This window comes from Myotis daubentonii, chromosome 3 (genome assembly GCF_963259705.1).
Source record: "Myotis daubentonii chromosome 3, mMyoDau2.1, whole genome shotgun sequence".
Lineage (NCBI taxonomy): Eukaryota > Metazoa > Chordata > Mammalia > Chiroptera > Vespertilionidae > Myotis > Myotis daubentonii.
The window spans coordinates 83093128-83112287 of NC_081842.1; the positions used below are offsets into that span (position 1 = coordinate 83093128).

General features: G+C 41.1%; 1 protein-coding gene across 1 annotated transcript in view; it reads right to left on the reverse strand.

Annotated features, from left to right (window-relative positions):
- Positions 1-19160, reverse strand: part of EPHA6 (EPH receptor A6) — a 968470-nt gene that overhangs the window by 574244 nt on the left and 375066 nt on the right. The gene's annotated exons all lie outside the window — the stretch shown is intronic.

Sequence of the window (19160 nt, forward strand, 5' to 3'; positions counted from 1 at the left end):
AATTTTCAAATAATGTTAAAAACAATGTAAAACCCATGTAAGGAAAAAAATAAAATAATTCAACATATGTGTACTTCCTTCATAAGGGGGGAATCAGCCATGTTTAAACATTTTTCTTAAAAATGTTTGTCTTTATTTCCTGTGGCTATAGGGTCCCAGCACCCACCCATGTTCCACAAAACAAAGGTTGTGGCCTTATGTTTATCACTCACATTATTCAAGCTTCCTTATTTAAAACATAATGGATTAGATCTACAGTCTTTTTTATATATAATTATATGGAAAGTCACATATTTTGAAATATCGTTGTAGAAAATGTCAACTCCCTTAAAGGTATTTTCTTCTGAAATGAACTTCCTGGAGTCGGTTTCTTCTGCACAAAATCACCAGGGCTAGTTGAAGCTAGATTGATTTATTGCTATTTCTAACAAGACTAAGATACAGTTAGCTCAAATTCATTAATTTTCTATAACAGCAAAATACTGTTTATGTCCCAGTAGAAAAAAACATGATATCTGAACCAAAAAAAATGTATAGATTATAAATAGCCAATTGGTAATAGGTTTATTAAAATTATCAATATAAAATTGGTGATTATGTGTATTTCTTAATTTTTTTCCAATACTATTCCCTTTTAGATAAGCAAGTCTATAATGTGAAATTATAATGATGAATTTGGGGGAGGGGGTCAATATTAGGAGGAAATTTCAGTTAAACTATTATTTAATAAAAATATATGAGAAAGATATACTAATGCAATTTGGTTTCAGACAATATAAGCCAAAGTAGCAAAATGAAATAAATAAAAGTAGGGTGCAATTTTTTCAAAAAATCACTGAAACAGTGATTTTTCCTGTTCCTGTGCAGGCACTGTGCAATGAATCCATCCAAATAGAAGTGACACTTAAAAGAGAAAGCTTAAAATTGCTTAAATGGATTTGGTGTCTATGCCTCACATCTAGCTTTCCTATTTGCCTTTTTAGGAAGAGTCAACCAGGATGTGTCTACTATTGACAGTTCAAAATCACTCTGTGATATCCTTGCATATTTTGAGACTAGACTCCAAATAATCTGGTTAAAAGTCTAATCCTTTATTCATTTCAATGTAGTGGCTTCTTTGTTTATTCACAATTTATTCACTAGATACATATGTATTTCCTAATATATTCCACATTTGTCTGAATCGTGGGAAATTTTTTGAATGAACAGAAATTTCTACCAATACTTTAGCTCATTGTTTTGGAATTATGTTCTCCCAAAATTCGTACGTTGAAGCCTTACCTCACAATTCCTCAGAATGTAACTACATTTGCAGATAGGAACTTGAAAGAGGTGATTAAATTAGAAACAGGCCCTAAGAGTGGGCTCTAATCCGGCCTGACTGATCCTATATAATAAAAGGTTAATATGCAAATAGACCAAACGGCAGAACAACCGAACATCCGGTCACTACGTGCTGACCACCAGGGGGAAGGTGTGGGACATGGTGGGTGTTGGCAGCAGGCGGCAGAGTGCAGAACATAGCAGGCATTGGCTGCAGCGGGACGTGGAGCAGGTGAGTGGGGGCAGCAGACCAAGGCGGGGTGCTGGTCGCTGTCATCAGGGCGAGCCTCTGGTGGTTACTGAAAATTCTTTGCTCCTGCATGCCATGGTCCCACCTGGTGCTCACACCTGCTGCCGGCGCTGTCCCTGAGCACTCGGCGCAGTCAGCGGGGGTGAGCGGCAGCTGCTGGCCCTGATAGCCCCTGAGGGCTTCTCCACCTCCCCTTGCTCCTGAGGGGCGATCGGGGCTGGCAGCTGCCACTTGCCCCCGCTGATGGTGCCGGCCCCACTCACACTGCCTGCTGGCACTGGCCCCAATCACTCTGCACCATCAGCAGGTGTGAGCAGGGCCAGCACCGTCAGTGTGTGGGAGTGCAGTTAGCGTGTGGGAACGGCAGTGAGAGCAGGGCTGCCGGTAGACAGGGGACCAGGGGCTGCAATGGGAGGGGCCAGGTGGGGGTGTGGAGCATGGGCCTAGACCAGCCGTGGGCAAACTACGGCCCGTGGGCCAGATCTGGCCTGTTTGAAATGAATAAAACTAAAAAAAAAAAAAAAAAAGACCGTACCCTTTTATGTAATGATGTTTACTTTGAATTTATATTAGTTCACACAAACACTCCATCCATGCTTTTGTTCCGGCCCTCCAGTCCAGTTTAAGAACCCATTGTGGCCCTCGAGTCAAAAAGTTTGCCCACCCCTGGCCTAGACCCACCCCTGTGGCCACCGCAGCCACATGGCCCACAGTTGAAGGTGCACAAATTTGTGCACTGGACCCCTATGTCTTTATAACAGATTAGGACATGTAGAGAGACACCAGGGATGTACACAGAGAAAAGGCCACATGAGGACACAATGAGGACGCAGTCATCTGTAAGACAAAGAGAGGTTCAGAAAAAAACAAATCTGTAGACACCTTGATCTTGGACCTCCAGCCTCCAGAACTGTGATTAAATAAATTTCTGTTTTTCAACCACCCACTTTGTTATAGCAGCCCTACCAAACTAATACACTCATATTTGTTTTAAAATCTTGAAAATAATTTTTAAAACACTTAATATAAATTCTAAATTTTTTCCTGAATATGCTAGCATGTCACTTTTGACATTTAAGTTTTAATACATTTCAGAAGTAGTTTATGAAATTTTATATGTACGTTCATTCTTACTGGTAGGTTATTTAACTTCTTAAAATTTAAGCCTTGATCTAGTCAAAACACCTTTAAACCATGCTCAATATATTTATTCAGTATATGGCATGATAAGTAATAAAAATGACAACATGTAGCAAGTTAGACAATATTAACTCATAGTCTATGGAAATCTGTCAGCTTATGAAATGATTTTGTTGTTGCTGACCATGGATCACTTTTCAGATCACCAGTTTCCCAAGGTCAAAACCATGAATAGCAAGCTGTTTTCTCAATAAAAATGTAAATATTCTTGATTCTCTAAAACTACAATAGTTGCTTGTGCTATGTAACTGGTCATTTGAGCAATAGGGCAGTAGATTGATGATGCTATTATTCAAATGAAGCCAGCTCAGCTATTGATAATACAATAGTAAGTACATCTCTAAGTTTTAGAGTGATTCCTTTATTTTAGGAGATGACACTTTTGGAATGTTATGATCAAAGCAGATGCACACAAACCTACAGTGATAAATATTCATGGGTCAGAAGCAATACTTAAAAATTAATATAATTCAGTCCAATGAAGACTATTCAGCTTTGTGTCTAACAATATGACTGATTTTTATTAGCTTAAAGTTGTGTCTCAGCAATTGGTGTTTTCCTCCAATTGGTATATTAGTCAGAGATTTCAGAATGAGTAAGAATCACAGTGCAAATAGATAGTTCTGTTTAAGTTGTCTACTCCCAGAATAGTTGCAAGGATGAGGGTGTCAAGATTCCGGACAGGAAAGTAAATAACTTCCCAGCTGGTCTTCTTGCTCATTTATTCATTAATTCAACAATTATTTGTTAAGAGACTTCTCTGTGCCCAAACCATGCAAAGCTCCATAGGAGATAGAAAATAGCTAAGACACAGTTCCTGCTCCTGCATATTTTACATTTCTTGAACCTTACATCCCATTTAGCTCACCACTCTGTCAAGCCATTGTCTTATAGCAAACTTTAAAAAGAGGATTCTATATATGCCGTGTTCATGCCAGTATGCACCACCTCCATTGCCCATTACAATCTGGACTCCAGACCTACATTTTACTAAAATCACATTCTTAAAGGTTTCCATAAACAAGTTACAAAATGTCTTTCTCAATTCTCTACATCAATACTCATTTGGGCAAAGCTGAATGTACTTCCTTCTTAATAGTTCTGCCTTGACTCATATAACAGTACAGACTTCTTCTGTAACCACTCCTTTATTTTATTTTAACCTACAATTCCCCAAAGTTTCTTCTTGTCCCTATACTCTTTCTTGGTGATTTCAGTCTCGAGGATTACACAGCCTTATTACAAATTATCTTCTGACCATCTTGCTTGATGGGAGTTTAAACTCATTATGTCCTGAACTGAACTAGTAATTTTTACCTCTCCTCACCTTTACATACATGCCTGTCTAGCTAAATCTGACCCTCCTCTGTAATTCGTGTAATACAGTAACCATTTTCGTAGTCACTAATGCTTGGATCTTGAAGTTAGCTTGACTCCAAATTCACCCAGACAATATATCAAACCAATTCCAAGACCCATCAGCTCTATATTTGTAATATCGCTTGCATGTTTGTCTTTTATACCATTCCTATTGTTTCTATCTCTGTTCTCTAATTTCTTACAAACATAGCTGACTGGATTCCTACCCAATGTTTTCTCCCCAAATTTAACCCACTGATATCACTCTCATATGCATCAATCTTCTACTTATTTTTTCCATGACTGGCAAAATATTCAAGCTTTAGCTACTTCTCTCACCTTTCATCTATTAGATGCTAGATTTCTACACCTTTGGAATAAATGTTTGTACTTAATTTTTTAAATATTTAATTATTCATTCATTCATCCATCCAAGAAACACAGATTTAACATTTTTTGGTCTTCATCCATGTGAAATCAATTGCCTTCCATCTCTCATAAATCTACAGTTGTTACTAACGTCCTATTTTATAGTATCTTTCTCTCTAGCTAAGAGAATTCTTTCCTGATTAGTTTATACAACTAATAGTGACTTTTTTAAAATTGCTTATTGCACTCTTCTCAACTGAAAAAAAGCAGGGGACTCTCAGGCCCCCCAATCAGCTACATGCAAGAGTGTCATTCCTTGGAATTTCTTTCTCTTATTTTGTCTCTGATATGGTCTCATCTCTCCTACTCTATTTTCAGCACAAGCCTTTATGTTAGCAGCTTTATACATGATTATAGCTCCAATAAGGGCTCATTCTGGCAGAGTATAACTATAACTGAGGTTTTAAAAGAAATTTCATAAGGGAGTTCTCTCTCTCTCTCTCTCTCTCTCTCAGCCCAATGCACGAATTCGTGCATCGGTGGGGTCCCTCGGCCTGACATGAGGGAATCAGGCTGAAACCAGCTCTGTGACATCCACTGAGTGGTCCCAGATTGCGAGAGGGCGCAGGCCAGGCCGAGGGATCTCACCAGTGCACTAATCCGTGCACTGGGCCTCTAATCCTATCTAATAAAGAGGGAATATGCTAATTGACCCTCACGCTGTCGCAAAGATGGCAGCACCCACAGCCAATAAGGAGGGAATATGCTAATTGACTTCCCCGCTCTCAAAGATGGTGGCACCCACAGCCAATAAGGGGGGAACATGCTAATTGACTGCCACGCCCTCAAAGATGGCAGCACCCACAGCCTCAAGATGACAGCTCCCGGTCCCCTCAGCCCCGCTGGGGCGGCAGGTGTACGGCAAGGCTAGGCCCGCCCCCAGGTGGGCCCGGCTGCTCCATGCACCTACCTCCAGATTCCCCCAGTCCCCTCAGTCCCCCAGCTGCCCAGGACTGGCCCATGGCACAGGCGAGCCTCAGATGGTGGCTGGCCAGCTGCCCAGGGCCAGCCCGAGGCACAGGTAACAGGGCCAGCCGAGGCTTGTGCTGCTGGCAATGGCAGCAGCAGAGGTGTGACGGGGTGTCACCTACCCCTGATCTCTGTCTTGCCTCTCGCCCCTGAGGGCTCCCCGACTATGAGAGGGGGCAGGCCGGGCTGAAGGACCCCCCTCCAGTGCATGAATTTTCATGTACCAGACCTCTAGTATGCATATCAGATCTTTGGTTTATCTCCTCACCCTCTCTCCTCCCCCTTTCCCTCTGAGATTCATCAGTCTGTTGCATGTTTCCATGCCTGTGGTTTCTGCTCCTACATTGAGCATCTGCTTCCTGGTGGTCAGTGCGTGTCATAGCTACCAGTCAGACAGTCGAATGGTCGGCCAGTCACTTAGGCTTTTATATAGATAGAATAGATATTATGGATTTCTTGATTTAATTGTGAAAACAAATGAGGTTCCATCAATGGTAATAATTTTGAGTTGCTCATTGCCTTCAGCTATAAAACTGCAAGATAGGAAGTTAGACATTTGCGGCTGGGGTGGGGCCTGTCTGGGGTCTTGAACAGGGATGAGACCAATGTTGCCTTCAGACTGTCTCTCTATGGGCTTCCTAGCAGACTGCCAGCAGGCAGGTTGGGAGCCAGCCAATTCTTGGAGCAAGCTCAGAGGAAAACTCATGACCTCAATGAGACCTCACTAGGGCCTTGTACTAATTATACTAGTAATATAATTTGCATTTCGGTTTTGACTCTGCCCCCTGTGGGTTTTTCTGTAATCATTATGGGTAATGGTATGCCCAGAAGATAGTTCCTATCAATCATCCCTGAATGCAAATAAAAGTCTCCACCCAGAAAATTCCTCCTTAAAACCCAGGAGTTTGGTGCCATGCTCTCTCCTGTGAGCTCTATCTTCAAGGAACACTCCCATGCCATTCCCTTTCCCCTTCCTTGTCCCCACAGGCACATATCCCTCAACCTCTAAGGGATCCCATGAGACTTTGCAACCAGGTGAGCAATGGGCAGTGGCAGCTTGTTCTGGGTTACCCCCCTGAGCCTGTCCCCAAGGCCCCCTTTTTCCTGACTTCCCAGTGAGCTAAAACAACTCAGTCAATGTCTCTCTCTCTCTCTCTCTCAATTGGCCCACTCCTCTTTTGGAATATATTTTCAATATTGGCCATTTTTCTTTCCTTTTATTTTTGTTGACCTTAAAATCTTTTCTGCATAGATGAAAAGAACCGAGGTCCCAGCCAGTAACCCCACTCAGTAATAAAAACTATTCCCCTTCCCAACCCCATAACATACAAGGCTCTCTAACGTATTCTTGAAGTTGCTGTGGGTATTCTGCAAGTGCATGAAACACCTTCATGTTTCTTCTACTTTGGCTATTTTACAGCCTTCTTATTCATGTTACATTCTGCATTGTACATAAAATCTATTTTAGTTAAATACATATAAGGTTAAATTCTCTACAAACTTTGTTTTTAGTATGGAAAGTCGATTCATTTACTCAAATTAAAGGTCTAAATTGAGGTTAAATGATGGAAAGAAGGAAAAAGAGAATATATACATGGCTGCATTTTATGAAGCACTAGTGTTTTATATATCTGTGCACTCATATTCATTTGGCAGTGATTCCATACACAGGCAAATGAAATGGGAACATGTCAGAGAGGCCACAATAATATCTAAAGAAGTACATAGTGGAGTCACATTAAATATACAAGATACTAATACTATTTAAAAGAGTATAGGGGAAGAGAGGGTAGGGAAAGAGAAAAAGTCATATTATTTCAATATTAAAGGTAATTTTACTAGCCATTGCACTAAATGAATGTGTATTCTATATTGAACATGCAACAAAAGAGAATATGCTATTGTATCCATGTATCTTATTGGAGCTACATAATCTACCACATGCTTCTCACAAATCTAGCCTCAGAAAATTTAATTCTACACTGAATATGATCAAAGTAATTGAAGATGGGTACCCCACACTGGCCACTAAACACCAACTCCATCCCAAGCTAAAATAAAGAAACAATGACCTGCTTCAGTGTTTGAGGAAAACCTGATCATGTTGGATGTATTTAGAGAGTATATGGTAGAGTTCAATTTGGCACATAAATGTTGCTATCCTATCTAATAAAAGACAAAAAGGGTTACTGACTGTACCTTCGCTATGCTTCTCATTGGCTAATCAGGGTGATATGCAAATTACTGCCAACAAAGATGGTGGGCGGCAGCCATGCAGCTGAAGTGAGCAGGAGGCTTGCTTGCTCCAGTGATGGAGGAAGCCAAGGTTCCCCACCTGCCGCGGCCCAGCTCTGAGGTCTGAAAGCAACTAAATTTCAATTATAGAAGCTAAACAAACCCCAGATACCTGCTTTCAGCAGGCCGTGGCCTGAGAGCTGGAGCGAGCAAGAGCCAGCTCTCAACTCCAGTGATGGCAACAAAGTTTCAATTATAGAAGGTAAATAAATCCCAGAATTAAAAAAAAGAAAAAAAGGAGAGGCTGGGAGCTTCAGTCGCAGGCCAGCCTGAAAACCCTCAGCCCCTCACCAAGACTGGCCAGGCACCCCATTGATGACCCCCACCATGAAGGGGGTGTGACCAGCTGCAAACAGCCATCAGCCCCACACCAGGCTGGCCAGGCATCCAAGCGGGACCCCCACCCTGATCTGGGACACCCTTCAGGGCAAACCAGCCAGCCCCCACCCATGCACCAGGCCTCTATCCTATATAAAAAAAAGGGTAATATTCAAACTCACCCTAACAGCAGAAGGACTGGGAATGACTGGTCACTATGACACACACTGGCCACCAGGAGGCAGACACTCAATGCAGGAGCTGCCCTCTGGTGGTCAGGGTGCTCCCACATGGGGGAGCTCTGCTCAGCCACAAACCAGGCTGATGGCTGCCAGTACAGCGGTGGTGGTGGGAGCCTCTCCTGCCTCCTCAGCAGCGCTAAGGATTTCCGACTGCAGCTTAGGCCTGCTCCCCGCTGGCAATTGGACATGCCCTGAGGGTTGCTGGGCTGCCAGAGGGATGTCTGACTGCCAGCTTAGGCCCAATCCTCTGGGGAGTAGGACTAAGCCAGCAGGTGGTTATCCCACGAGGGGTCCCATACTGAAAGAGGGCACAGGCTGGGCTGAGGGACCCTATTTCCTCCGAGTGCACAAATTTTTGTGCACCGACCCTCTAGTATATAATAAGCTAACACCAATGTAAGACGCCACTCAATGTAGACTAGAAAAAATTGAGTGCTTTTGTAGAAAGGACAACAAAATTTCTATCTTTGACGTTAGATTTCACAAACATATTTTGAGTCACAGTAAAAAGGATATGATACTTATTTTACAATGACTTCATACCAACTGATATTTCCAATCCTGCCAGCAACATTGTAAAGATAATTAATAATCTGAAGGCCATATGCCATCATGTAAAAAAAATAGAATTAATAGACTTTATATACAGTACTTGAAAATGAAATCTAAAGTGGGTTCTCATGACTGAATGCATCTGAAATGGAATTATATTATAACCTCCAACTATTATTTAAATATTGCTATTTCTGAAATCAAGGAGAGAGATAAAGTCTAAAATTTTAATTTGCATAGTAATGAATTAAGTAAAGCTTCAAAACACTAAAATTGATTACATAGAACTAATAGTGAAAGTTCTGAGCTATTTCTTCTTTAAGAAGCTTTTAGTCTCAATGTATGATAGATTTCAAAACATATCCATTAGAATTAATTATCAAAAATAATAGTGTTTATTTTATTTCTTATTATTTTTGGTTCATGGGTCAATGCTCAACCACTGAGACACACCAGCTAAGCTTTTATTTTTTATTATTTTTAAACTAGAGGCCCAGTGCACAAAATTTGTGCACTTGGGGGGAGTCCCTCAGCTCAGCCTGAGCCCTCTCATAGTCAGGCCGGGACCCCATGGGGGATGTCCCACTGGTGGCTGAGGCCTGTTCCCCATGGGAAGCGGGCCTAAGCCATTAGTTGGACATCCTTAGCACTGCCGTGGAGGCAGGAGAAGCTCCCGCCACTGCTGCTGTGCTCACCAGTCATGAGCCTGGCTTCTGGCTGAGCGGCAATCCCCCTGTGGGAGCGCACTGACCACCAGGGGGCAGCTCCTGCATTGAGCGTCTGTCCCCTGGTGGTCAGTACATGTCATAGCGACCAGTCATTCCACTGTTGGGCCTAAACCAACTCTCTAACATCCCCCGAGGGGTCCCAGATTGCGAAAGGGTGCAGGCCAAGCTGAGGGAACCCACCAGTGCACGATTGGGGTTGGGGAGGGACACAGGAGGTTGGCCATCTGGGAGGGATTGCAGGAGGGCTCCAGGGCATGCCCAGCCCATCTCGCTCAGTCCTGATTGGTCAAACCCTAGCAGCAAGTCAGAGCATCTCCCCCTGGATGGTCAGTGCATGTCATAGCAACTGGTTGACTTGTCAACTGTCTGCCCCTTGGTCGTCAGTGCATGTCATAGCGAGTGGTTGAGCAGCCTTAGCATATCATTAGCATATTACTGTTTGATTGGTTGAACAGACGACCAGACAACCAGTCACTTAGCATATTAGGCTTTCATTAAAAAGGATTCTCTTCCAAACATATGTTTTTCATTGATTATGGAGAAACAGGAAGGGAGAGAGAGGGAGGGCGGGATGGAAGGAGGGAGGGAGAGAGAAAGAAAGACACACACACAATGTGAGAGAGAAAAATTGGTTTGTTGGCTCCCATATGCACCTCAACTGGGGACTGAACCTGCTACCTGGGTGTTTAACCTGACCGGGAATCAAATCTGTGACTCTTCTTCAATGTCAGGAGACATTGTTTTCCGTGCAGGAGACATTGCTCTAGCCAACTGAGCCACACTGGCCAGGGCTATTACTGTTGATTTTAAACAGATTATTTAATAATACGACTTGGGTAAATTAAGCTTCTCTTCATGAAAAACATCTCAATGAACACTATCCTTTAAAGTCTGATAACATAAAAGATAACAAATGTAATAATTTCTGACACCTTGTAACTTAAAGCACAGATAGTTATCAGTTGGCTAGCTTCATTATTAATATTCAGAGTTTTGAATTTCAAAATTAATGACATATCTAAGTCAATTCTCTAGTTAATTTAGAAAGAGATTATTTTAAAATAAAATTCTAAAAATCTGAATGTCCATACTTCAATGTACAGTAGAGTTTTTAAAGAAATTAAATAATGTATAGGAAGACTCCAAACATAAAAATTCAGTCTACATGAAACAGAAAGCATATAAGCCTCATTATTCATTCATCTTAATTGCACTTCTGGTAGATTGTATTACTGTTCTCCAAAATTCCCTGACCTATCTTGTGAGAGGATTATGCCTTGGTGAATTGTAGTCATTTGAATTACTTTATCCATTAAAAAAAAATTAGCAAAAGTTCCTCTTATTTATGGGTGGGAGCTTTAGAAACATGGACTTGCTTCACTATTCTTCCTTTTCCTGCTTCCAACACTACCAAAGATTCATGATAGAAGACAAATCTCCAGCCTAGGACTGGGCATGAAGGTGACTTGCAGCCAAGGAGCAGCTGATCAGCAGTGGCTATATAGCATGAATAAGAAAAAAAATACTTTTTTATGATAATTCATTCTGATTTAGGAGCCATTTATTACTGCAAAATTACATAGCCTGTTCTCAGGTACAGGGGCCCATGGAATTATGCAGTCTGTAGCCTGAACAACTGTGCATAGCAGCCCTGGCACTGCATTCAATATTCAATATTCTTCAAAACTTATTTAAAAACAAGATTTTTAAATATCTGCCAAATCTAAACAAATATGGATTTTTTTAAATTATCAGAGAACACTTGTAATTTCTATTTTAACTTGACTTTCCACCCCCATATAATAACCTATCTTCTCAGGATATGTAAGATCACAGGCAGGGTTTTTTTTCCACCCATAGAAACCAATTCATAAGTTTGCCTCTTAGTTAAAATAAAAAGTACGTTTTCAGCTTTTCTGCTATAACTACAAAGGGTTAAAGTATACATATTTTTCTAATTACCAAGCATTTTAAGCTATAAAGGTATTTTACATTGTGTAGACTATGTAACTATTCAGGACTAAGAGTCATATGTAGTGTCCTTCACAGCAGCACTTATCTATTTGCACATAACAACAGATGGTACTACCAAATCCTTATTCCATTAAATGTAAAACTTCCTTTGGGAGAGTAATTGCTTTCTACAATCACCCAAATTCAATATTGAAGAAACATAGAGGTCCCTTAGAAGGCAAACTTAATCTAAATAGAAGAGATAACTTCTCATATTTTCATAGGTGTGCAGAAATCTACTCATCTTCTTGTCTTTTAAATTGAAACCAAAAGTGTATTTGTCAGACTGCACTGCAAACTTGCTTTGTATAAAGACACATTGCAATTTATACTGAATATTTAAAAAATACCTTTTCAAAGAAATCATTAATCAGCAAAAGATAATACCATTTCAGCTTCCAGTATGAAGCTCTTTACTACTACTTTCTAGATAATTTGTTCCACACAATTGTACTCATTGATGCTAGCGAAAGCTTCATTCCCTTCTGCAGAAAAGTTAACTGGCAGAATCATAATGATCCCAGGAAATAACAATCACTTCTATTCTTTCTCACTTCGGTCCACACACCCTGATTCTTCTCTGTTCATTACCAGCCTCAGACATTTTCCATTCCTCCTTAGAGCCAGACATTGTAAATTTATTTGCTCTGATTTCCATTACTACATGATCATTATGCAACCTGCAACTAACCAAACACCTATAATCAATGAATTAAATTTAAGAAATGTTCATTGTATACCTTGTAAATTTAAAGTAATAGTGTATCCCCAATAGAAGTACTATTGGGGATAATTTATAAAAATATATGTAACCTGATGTTGGAAATATAATCTACACTAATAAAAGAGAAAAATGGTAATTGGCGTACGACGATACCCTTTTCATTGGCTAATCAGGGCTATATGCAAATTAACTGCCAACTATGATTGGCAGTTAACTGCCAACAAGATGGCGGTTAATTTGCATATGTAGGCACAATGCAGGGAGGCGAAAGGGAAAGCAGGAAGAAGCCCCCTGCCACTGACAGTGATCAGAAAGCCAGCGGGGAGCTAAGAGCTGGGGGGCAGCCATGATCGGAGAATCAGGTGCCTTTTCTGCCCTGGCCAGTGATAGCAGGAAGTAGGGGTGGAGCCAGCGATGGGAGCTGGGCACGGTCGAAGCTGGCAGTCCCGGGAGCTAGGGGTCCCTTGCCTGGGCCTAAAGCGGAGCCCACGATCGCAGGGCTGCTACAGCTGTGGGTCCCTGCTGCCCAGGCCGACGCCTCAGCCAGAGGCATCCTGCAGGAGCAGGGGCGGAGCCCGCGCGATCGCGGCGCCCCCCGCTGCCACTGCAGGTCCCCGCTGCCCGGGCCGGACGCCTAGGCCAGAGGTGTCAGGCCTGGGCAAGGGGCCGATCCTGCGATTGGAGGGTGATGGGGGTCAACGCCTGAGGGATCCCAGTATGTGAGAGGGGGCAGGCTGGGCTGAGGGACACTCCCCCCCACCACCACCCAGTGCACGAATTTCGTGCACAGGGCCCCTAGTGTACTATAAATCCCTGAAGTAAGGATTTAGGCGAACTCTTGTGTGATTTAAGAAAACAGGAAGGTTATATTTAGCTGGGGAATCAAGAGGCAATTAAGAAGATCTTGGGGTATGGATAATATCTCCAAGAAAGAGATTATTGGCCAGAAATAAGGAAGTAACAGCCAGTGATAACAGAACAAACAAAGAGATACAGATGCAAATTTAAAGGCACCATTTAATTAAGAATAAAATGACCAGTTTTGCTCTAGTTCTGTATATTTAGGACAGCAGTAATGAATATGTTTGAGAAGGTGAGCTGAGGCCATAGTGTGGAGGGTCTTACATGTTAAACTGTGAATTTCATATTTAACTGGCAGTGGTGAGCAATAAAGATTATTGCTATGAGTTCTGCTCTTACAAAATTAAATTGGCTTCAGAGTGGATTGGAGGTAGAAGTGACTGAAGAAAGAAAGATTCATTAAATAAAAGTTCCAGAAAGAGTTAATCCTTGAATAGGAAGGCTGTAATAGGAATAAAATTTTGTTAGTGGCACTGTAAAAGCAGAGCCAACAGTATGTTACAAATAATTGATTGTGAGAGGAGAGAAAGTAAGGGTAGAGTTAATTACTTAATCATAAAGAAAATATTGTTTCCCAAAATAGCATCTGACTGCCAGGAACCATACATGTGATACTAATGTAATATATCCTCAAATAATGCCAAGTGTTCAGTATTTCCAATTCTCAATTTTAAATAATATTTAAACCAAACCTGTACTTGTTTTGTAATGTTAAAGGAAATAATAACACTAAAAAGTGGCAGAGGAGACAAAATATACACCACAAAAATGTAGTTTAAACTTATAGAAATCTAAGTCTGCATAAAACACATAAGATATACAAACAATAGTCATCTATAATAACATTTACTAGTTTTTATAACATAATTTCTATTAATGTGTATAGAATGGCCTTAGTGCCATGACAGAATTTAGTTGATATAGGCAGAATAGTAATTCATTAAAAAAATATTGGGTAGCTCACATAATCTTTCGGAAATTTAGAGAATTGGATTCAGACGCTATATCCAAAACCAATGCACAGAACCTTTTCCAATCGTCCAACTAGATATGGACACTATATGCCGTAGTGTTAAATGAAACACCAGCACCACCAACATGGGTCACTAGATACTGCCAACAAAATTGCTGCTTCTGCTCTCTCTGGAAATCAGATGTAGCTGCCATAGTTGCCAGTACTTATCAACAGAAAGAATATTCAAAGTTCTTACTGGTCCCTCTCATTTGCAAACCTACATCATGCCATGCCCTAATGAAAGGGAGTCCTGAGAAGCAACAACCTAGCATTGCAACTTCTATATGGAACTGGGCTCACCTTATAAGAGGCCTCCAATGTTGTTTGGCCCAAAAGGATGCTAACCAAATTACTGTTAATAGACACATTTCAATGTCTAAAAATGTATATGAAGTTATGCTATTCCCATTAATGTTCTAAGTGGCAAAATTCAGTTAAAATGGTAGACACCTTAACTGATGCAAGTATATTTATTTGTTTATTAATATAAAAAATGTGGATTTCAGTGATGTTTGTCAAAAAAGACATTTTACTTAATATGTTAAATATCAGTGTCAGGTCAGAGCTACCATGAAAATAATGCATATGTAGAGTAATGGATTTTAATGGAAATGTTAAATTAAAAAATAGGATAGGTATCACTTATTATACTACATTCAAAATTTGTATTAAAATGTATGACATGTTTATAAAGAAAACAAAGAAATAAAATAAGTTTGAATTACCATACAATGTGTAGTTCCTAAAATGAGATCTATAAGAGGTACTAGTTATTTGAACCATTACTAATGCCTACATTTATGTCTAAAATGGCCATCTGTGGGTACATATGGACCCAAAAGATGATTTTGTTAGATTTAACAATGCTAATTACATACTCTATTTGCAGTGGTAAAAAAAGAGCATTGATTCTCTATGGCACTATTTAGCAATGAAAATGTACAAAAAATCTCCATTGGATACTCCTAATCAACCACTTATAAGAAACAAGGATCTAGTGGTTGTGTTTATAATACTTTGAACATTTTGGGCAAACTAACAAGTATGATGATATTCGCTAGTGCTCCTATTGTTGCTAAACAAAATGGGAAAGAAAAGGATGACTTCAGGGATTCAAATTTCCAGCTCAACAGCCTCTTAAATGACCTGAAAGCTTCTGTGTGTGCCCTTGGACACTATCTCCTCTGCCCACAGGGCTGAGATTGCTGAAAATCAAATGCAGAATCTCATCCTGTGGCTGGCTGAATTACAGTGCAAGTTAAGCTAGCCTTGATGGGTGTTTACTTTTAAAGTAAGGGCATTGATTGAAGAAGACCCTGATAAAGCTGGGGACATCTAAATCCTGATGAGTCCTATTTACAGTGGAAAAGGCCTCTCCACCTCCTTTAGGAGTATCCTCTCCACCCCTATTTGAAAGAATTAACCCTGCGTTGCCCGAGGAAGCTATAATAGCCTCCCCAAAAGTAGCTGCTGTATAACACAATGCTGGCTCCTCAGGACACACCCCCACCATCTCTCTTCGTTTCTAGACCTATATCTCTACTTAAGTCCCAGAAGGCCCCTAAATGTGAGGTGCAAAGTATGACTGATGAGGAGGTGGGCTTCATTCCAAAAGAACTACTTGAGTTTTCTAATTATATAGACAGAAATCTGGGGAACATGTGTAGGAATGGATATTAAGAGTTTGACTTACTAAGCAGAGATTCTGAATTTAATGTTACATTTTGGGAAGTTGCAAAGGCTCTAACAGTTTGTTTGATTGGTTAGCTGAAATACAGACCAACAGCTGGCCCACAGTGAGCATGCTATAAATGCCGGACTTGCCTTGGTTTAATATAAAGGAAGGGATTCAAGGGCTTAGTATCAGGAAACTAGAATGTTGAAATGGATTTGTCATTTAAGACTTACCCACCATAGGAGGGTCTGGAAGACATACCTCTTTCATCATAATATAATAAATTCTAAGGGAGTCACAACATCCTTTAAAATGCTCTATGATCTCTCTGTTCTGTAGGCCAAACCTTACAGTGGAGACTGCAGTCACTGAATTGGGAAATGTAAATGCAATAGAAATAACTGGATCCTTTGATTGTAGGGGCCCAGTGGTGGCACTCAACCCCCAAGGCAAGATTTGAGGAGTTACCATAATGGACAGCAGAGGCAAAACAGCAATTAGAGTAGTGTGACTCACAGACCTACGGTGTTGGCTAGCTGATCACGGTGTTCCTGGAAGGGAAACAGATAGAAAGCCTACTGAATTCCTTCTTGATGTGTATAAGCAAAAATGTTCTTGGTCAAATGAACAAAAGTCTAGCCTCACCATAAAAAAAAAGATCATGGCCCTTCAATCAATTCTCAGACCTCAGACTTGAGCCATTTTATAGACCCAGAAGCCCTTGAATGAAGAGGTAGACAGGTGCCCTTGAGGAAGGATCCTGGTTCACTGTCAGAAATTTATATTGTTAATATTTCTCCCAGACCTTTCCTAAGGGATCTAGAACCTTTTATCACAGTAAATGTGCATTGGGGAAATTGATATAATCAGACCTTACAGGAACTACTGGACATTGCCAACGAATTGAAATTAATTCCAAACACCCCAAAACATCACCCGTGGGTCACTCATCAGAATAGGTTATGGAGGTCAGATGCTCAGTGCTCAGGTCCATCTCAGGGCTCAGTGGATGTCCAAACCCATTTTGTGATTATTTTTCCATTTTTGGAATGCATAATTATAACAGATGTACCTTACAGCTGGCCCAATACCCACATTGGTTTTCTGAATCTTATGGCAGGAAACTCAAATGGAAGGCCCTAGAACTGCCTCTACTTAGAGAATTAGTAAACCAAAAGTAATAATGCATTCCTGTAGGGATTGTAGGGATTAGTACCACAATTAAGGACTTGAAAGACTCAGGGGTCATGACTCCGACCACATCCCCATTCAGTTTTCCTATTTAGCCTACATAGAAGACAGATGGATCTTGGAGTATGACAGTGGATTAGCATAAATTTCACCAGGTGATAATTCCAATTGCTGCTGATATGCCAGGTGTAGTTTCATTGCCAGAGCAAATCAGTACATCCCCTAGTACCTGGTATGTCAAATGCTCTTTTTCTGCTTCTCTGTCAAAAGGACCACTAGAAGCAGTTAGCTTGCAGCTGGAAAGGCCAGTAAAACACCATTATAATTTAGTTTTCAGTAATCTTGATAGTTTCCCTTCACAAGATATCAAGCTGGTCCATTTCATCAATGGCATTATACTAATTGGACCTAGTGAGCAAGATGTTGTAAATACTCTCGATATTTCTGGGGATCTAGTGTTGTTGTGGGCAAAGTCAAGAGATTGCCTTCTAAGGTAAAGGGTAAATTCTTGCATTTGGTTCCACCTACAACCTAAAAAAAAGCATAATATCTAGTAGGCCTTGTGGTTTGGGAGGCAACACATTCCTCATTTGGGTGTGTTACTCCAGCCCATTTGCCAAATAACACCAAAGTTGCTCATTTTGAGTAGAGCCTAGAACAAGAAAAGAAACAGGTACAGGCTACTGTGTAACTTGCTCTACCACTTGGGCCATATTCCAATGGTGCCTTGAAGGGTGCTGTTTGGAGCCTCTGGAAGGCTCAATTCAGGCCCTTTGGGAGCAAGTCCTGCCATCCTCTGTAAATAACACCCCCTCTTTGAGAAATGGCTCTTAGACTACTACTAGGCCTTATTATAGACAGAATGTTTAATTATGAGCCATCGTGTTACCATGTGATCTGAGCTGCCTATCATGAACTTGGTGTTGTCTGACACACAAGAGCATGTGGATAGGCCCTACATGTATGTTACCTGAAGAAGTGACCCAAATACTAACGGTTCCCACTCCTGGTGCATTGCCTTCTCTCTCTCTCTCAGCTTGCACCTATGGCCCAGTGAGAGTTCCCTACAATCAGCTGACAGAGGAAGAAAAGACTCAAGACTGGTTTTCAGATGTTTCTGCACAAAATGTAGGCACCATCCCCAAATGGGCAGCTCAGCATACAGAACATCCTGGGACATCCCTAAAGGACAGTGGTAAAGAGTACAGTCTTGGAGGACCCTGCCACTGGGAAGAACTTCCAGCCGTGTACCTGATTTCCATTTGGCTTGGAAGGAGAAGTGGCCAAATGTGTGATTCACAGGCTATGGCAAATGTTTTGACTGGATAGTCAGGGGCTTGGAAGGTAGATATTGGAAAATTGGTGATAAACTAATCTGGGAAGAGGTAATGCTGATAGACCTCTCTGAATGGGGAGGGAGGAAAAGAGAAGATATTTGCATCACATGTAAATGTGCACCAAAAGGTGACCTCAGCAAAGGAGGATTTTAAAAATCAAGGGAATGGGATTATCCATTCTGTGTATACCAGTCAGCCTCTTTCCCCAGCTACCTGTATCACTGTCCAATGGACTTATAAACAAGGTGGTCATGGTGGCAGAGATGAAGGTTATGCATGGGTTCAGCATCATTGACTTCCACTCACCAAGGCCATACTTTCTAACAACACTGTTGAGTGCCCAATCTGTCAGGGGCGAAGACCAACAAGGTGTTATGACACCATTCCCTGAGGTGATCAGCCAGCAACCTGATAGCAGGTCTATTACATTGGACAGCTTCTATTATGGAAGAGGCAGCTTTTTGTCCCTACTGGAATAGACAGTAAGAACATGGATTAGACTCTAAATATGGGTTAGCCTTCTCTGAACACAAAGATTCTGCCAGAAGTACCATTTGTGGACTTACAGAATGCTTCATCCACCATCATAGCATTCCACAAAATATTTTTTCTGGCCAAAGAACTCATTTCACAGCAAAAGAGGAATGGTGATAACTCATGATCATAGAACTCACTGGTC